The sequence below is a fragment of the Chrysochloris asiatica genome, unplaced genomic scaffold (genome assembly GCF_000296735.1).
Source record: "Chrysochloris asiatica unplaced genomic scaffold, ChrAsi1.0 scaffold00040, whole genome shotgun sequence".
Lineage (NCBI taxonomy): Eukaryota > Metazoa > Chordata > Mammalia > Afrosoricida > Chrysochloridae > Chrysochloris > Chrysochloris asiatica.
In genome coordinates this window covers 8,767,760-8,772,649 of record NW_006408558.1, presented here as the reverse complement: position 1 = coordinate 8,772,649, position 4,890 = coordinate 8,767,760, and the positions used below count along the sequence as shown (strand labels likewise).

The following is a 4,890-nucleotide window of genomic DNA, read 5'->3' as shown; positions in this document are numbered from 1 at the left end:
GCCATATTTTCCAACTACTGGTCCTTCCTCTTTGCTCCCAACCTTTTGCATTCCAATCACCAGTAATGAGCAATACATCTTGATTGCATGTTTGATGGATTTCAGATTGAAGAAGTTGGTAGAATTCTTCTATTTCATCCTCACTGGCTTTACTGGTTAGTGCATAAATTTGAATAATAGTGCTATTAAGTGGGCTTCCCTGTAGGCTCATGGATATTATCCTATCCCTTACAGCATTGTACCTCATGACTGATCTGGATATGTTCTTTTTGACGATTAATGCAACACCATTCCTTTTCAATTTGTCATTCCCTGCATAGTTAACCATGTGGTTGTCAGATTCAAAATGGCCTATATCAGTCCATTTCAGCTCACTAATGTCTAAGATATCGATGTTTATGCGTTCCATTTCATTTTTGACAACTTCCAATTTTCCTAGATTGATACTTCGTACATTCCATGTTCCGATTTTCAATGGATGTTTACAGCTGTTTCTCTTCATTTTGAGTTGTGGCTCATCAACAAATGAAGGTTCTATGGGCTTTTCTCCCACGAGCTTAACTCTATTCAAGTCATCTGGTTTATGGTTACCCTATATAGGGTTTCAGAGAACAGCTGGTGAGTCTGAATTGCCAACCTTGCGGCTAGCGCAGTTAGCAGTCCAGTACTTACTCCTGGTGTGGCGCTGTGGGCTAATGCGCCAGACTGCAAAGCCATTTGAACTACAAGGTTGGCGGTTCAAATTCATCAGTCACTGCTCGGAAACTGTATACAGGGTCGCTATGGGTCAGAACCGACTCGATGGCACTTAACAACAACTTACCCTATGGCCCTCCTTGGATTATGTTGTTGTTGTTGATTATGTTGTTGTTTGTAAATACTGTGGAGTCATTTCTGACTCATAGTGACCATGCACAGGGTTTCTGAGGCTGTAAATCTTTCCAGGAGCAGAAAGCCTCATCTTTCTCCCGTGGAACAGCTGGTAGTTTCCAACCGGCAATCTTGAGGTTGGCAGCCTGACTTGTAACTACGCTACCAGAGCTCCTTGGATTATACTAGCTGTGGTATTATAGGTGGGTCTAGAATTAATGATTTATCCATGAGAGTAGAAATCATCACATAATAGCAAGTGTTTCATGAAAAGCTGTCCTATTGTTGCGAAATATGACCTGTTTCCTCTGAAATTATGGATACATAGTTCCATCAGAATTGGTAACATAAATTCATTTCTCAGCAAGTATTTGTTAACAAATGGCTTTTGTAAATTCCTGATGAAGTCAGGAGGTGACAAGAATTTTCTGAGGGGTCAGGGGGAAATACCTGATTATATTAAGACAGAAAAGAAAAAGTGTTGCAGTTTTTCCATCTCTTATTTTCAGTCAGAAATCTGGTACCTGAACTTGAACTAAAGTAATTATCTACTTAAAACAAAGGAAAACGAAACCTAACCTTTATTATAGATGCAGAGCAACTTAGAATTGTCCCATAAACACTTGTTCTGAGGCCAGGGGCAGACAATTATTTGCAGGGATCAAATATAAATTTTAGACCCCTTGACTCAGAAGAGTCCTCAAAAACATCTTGTCGATGTATCCGAGTCCTGTGCATGGATAGGCAGTCCTCGTGCAGTGCTGAGCTTCAAACTCACCAGCTGCTCTTTGTAAATCCTATACTGGGTCAACGATGAGTTGAAACCACTTCGCATTTAACAACAACACGCATTGCTATAACCTCAAGTAGGGGTTCTGATGTGGTGCTGTGGGTTAACATGGTGGTGGTGGTTATTGCTGTGGAGTTGGTTCTGACCCGCAGCGACCCTGTACAGGGTTTCCGAGGCTGTAAATCTTTACAGGAACAGAAAGCCTCATCTTTCACCCACGGAACAGCTGGTAGTTTCAAATTGCTGACCTTGAAGTTTGCAGCCCGATTGGTAACCACTACACTACCAGAAATCCTGTGGGTTAATGTACTGGACTGCAAAGTCAGTTTAAACCACAAGGTTGGTGGTTCAAGCTCATCAACCACTCCTCAAACTCTATACAGGGCCCCTATGGGTTGGAACCGACTTGAAGGCACTTAGTAACAACCTCAAGTAAGTGATAGCAGAGTGAATGAAATAATGAAAAGCATCATCAAATATAATAATCATTTTTAACTATTCTGATAGCTTCTCAACTTGTTCCATAACCCTTTCTGGAGAAACAAAACTCTGTAAATGGCAAGTAGTCAGAAAAGCAAGTTTCACAATTACTGCTACCCATAGCTGATGCTCTCATCTTGTTCCCATCCGACCGCCCACCTTTTTTTCTTTTCTTTTTTAGTATTTCTACCTTATTTTTATTTATAAATTTTGTTTAATCAATTTACAGCAACTTTAAGAAGTCGGATTAGTGTATACACATACAAAGGCATACACTTGAGTAACCACTACCCAGGTTCAGTTGTTGTTAAGTTCTGTGGATTTGGTTCCGACTCATAGCGACCCTGTACAGGGTTTCCGAGGCTGTAAATCTTTACGGGAGCAGAAACCCTCATCTTTCTCCCACAGAACAGCTGGTAGTTTTGAACTGCTGACCTTGCGGCTCGCAGCCTGATCCGTAAACACTGCGCTACCAGAGCTCCTTAGGTTCAGTAGAAGACTAAGATTAAAAACAATCCACCTCCCCACCAGTCCTTGGCTTTTCATCCTGGTGTGGCGCTAGAGGATCAGCATTGGACTTTGAACCACAACGTCAGCAGTTCATACACACCAGTTGCTCCTGGGAAATCCCAACTAGATGGTACGTAACAACTACAACAAAACATCATTTAATAAACAATAATGCTTTGTTGTTGTTGTTAAGTGCCGTGGAGTCGGTTCCGACTCATAGCGACCCTGAACGGGTTTCCGAGGCTGTTTCGACCTTGAGGTATGAGAATTGGGTTGTGAACCTCAGGGTCAGCAGTTCAAAACTACCAGCTGTTCCGAGGGAGAAAGATGAGGCTTTCTGCTCCCGTAAAGATTTACAGCCTCGGAAACCCGTTCAGGGTCGCTATGAGTCGGAACCGACTCCACGGCACATAACAACAACAACGCTACAACAATGCTTTGAGCCAGTTTAAATCATGGGCTCAGAAAGCTCCTGCCCTGCAAGGGTCATTCATTATTCTCAGTTCCCGTCTTTTTTCTTGAACACCATCTCAGGGCACGATTGCTGGGTTGTTCACATCGCCCCAGGGAGCTTACCTCTTTCCGCCACCCGCTGCTCCACTGTGGGCCCCCGAAACGTGGACACCCTGACTCCTCCCCGCGCCCCGCTTGACGCCCCGCCCCACGCCCCAGCCCGGCCCGGCCCCGCCCTCCTCCCCAGGCACCCGGGTTTGCGCAGCGGCGGAAATGGCCAGGGCGGGGCGAGAGCCGCGGCGAAATAGAAGGTGGGCCCCCTACTCCTCTCGGATCCCGCCGGCTCCTCCTACTCCGGGTCACGCCGTGACAGGGGCGGAAGCGGCGGCGGCGGCGGCGGCGGCGGCTGAGCTGGAGCTGCCGCTCGAGGCGCGGATCCTGCCGTCCTGTGCGCGCGGCGCGCGGCACCAGAGAAGCGCGCGCAGTCCGAGGCGGCGCGCACGGTCTAGCCGGCGCTTCCAGGTGGGGGGCGCGTGGCTCCGGGTTCTGGCGTGGGGGCGGCAGCCGGTTTGGGGTGACTCTGCTGCACAAAGCTGCCTAGCTGGGGTGCTAGCGTCCCTTCTCCTCCCAGTGCGACGTCTTTCGCTGGGTAGGAGGTGGGCGGGTGTCCCCGAGGTTTATCCCATCCCCCCTTTTGCATGGGTTGGGGTTCGTGGTGGGAATTTCTGAGAAGGGAAATTTCAGGCGGTGGTTTGGGGGCGACGGGCTCCCCTGACTCGTCGTTTTGTGGGTCTTTCCTAACCCTCGTACAATGTTCCTTTTCCATACAGCGGTGCCTTCTCCCCGAGACTTCTTGCACCTTTCCAGCTCAAAGGTGAGCCCTAGGGGACTGTTGCTTCTCCGACTTCGGAGAAAGCTTTTCGGGAAGCGAGGCGGCTGCAGCTGGCACCCGGAGTGATGGGACTCCCAGCTGGGGTTTGCCAAGCCCTGTCACCTGGTAGGTACCATCTGCTGGGGAAACCCACCGTCCGGGTGTAGAAACTCCCTGGCGTGTGCTTCCCAGCCGATGGGGTGGACGAAGCGCAGGCTCAGCCTCGCCGGTGTTGTAGTAATTCCAGCACAGCCACCATCATTAACTTGATTGGCATTCCTAGGTTGCTGGGGTAACTCCTTCAGGATTGGGGACCTCGATTTTGGTGGCTATTAGTCAGTAACCTGGGAGCTGGCAAGTGAAAGAAGGAAGAAATAGGCCCAACTGTAGAAAGTTGGGGTTCAGTAATCTGGCACCCCGCCAAATACAGGCCCAGTACTGGCTTACTTTAGGTAAGTAAGTTTACAGGACTCTGTAGAAGCTGCGAACTCCTCAAGTTGGGACTGAATCCCTACCAGGCTCCCCCACCTCCTACTCCTGTACCCTTGGTTTTGCTGATTTGTGTGTGTGTGTGTGTGTGTGTGTGTGTGTGTGTTTTAAAATCTCATTTTTGCTGGTGAAAGGCAGCTGGAGGGAAGGTTTCTTCAAGAGGCACTTGAGAAAATTGCCATCAATAATTAATTATCTTCCACAAAATAGATGATTGGGACATACTAAAAATTAAAAACTTATGTGCATCAAAAAACTTCACCAAAAGAGTAAAAAGGGAGCCCACAGAATGGGAAAAAAATCTTTTGCAATGACACATCAGACAAGGGACTAATTTCTAAAATATATAGGAAACTAAGGAGCTCTGGTAGCGTAGTAGTTATGATCGAACCTCAAAGTTAGCAGATCGAAACTACCAGCTGTTCCA

General features: G+C 47.5%; 1 protein-coding gene across 1 annotated transcript in view; it reads left to right on the top strand.

Annotated features, from left to right (window-relative positions):
- The first annotated feature begins 3,443 nt into the window (after positions 1 to 3,443).
- The window catches only part of KDM1B (lysine (K)-specific demethylase 1B), a 64,800-nt gene continuing 63,353 nt past the window's right edge, over positions 3,444 to 4,890 (top strand). The window contains exons 1-2 of the mRNA XM_006860792.1: positions 3,444 to 3,625; positions 3,934 to 3,977. The gene's annotated coding sequence lies outside the window, so the exon portion shown is untranslated. The remainder of the gene's footprint in view (positions 3,626 to 3,933; positions 3,978 to 4,890) is intronic.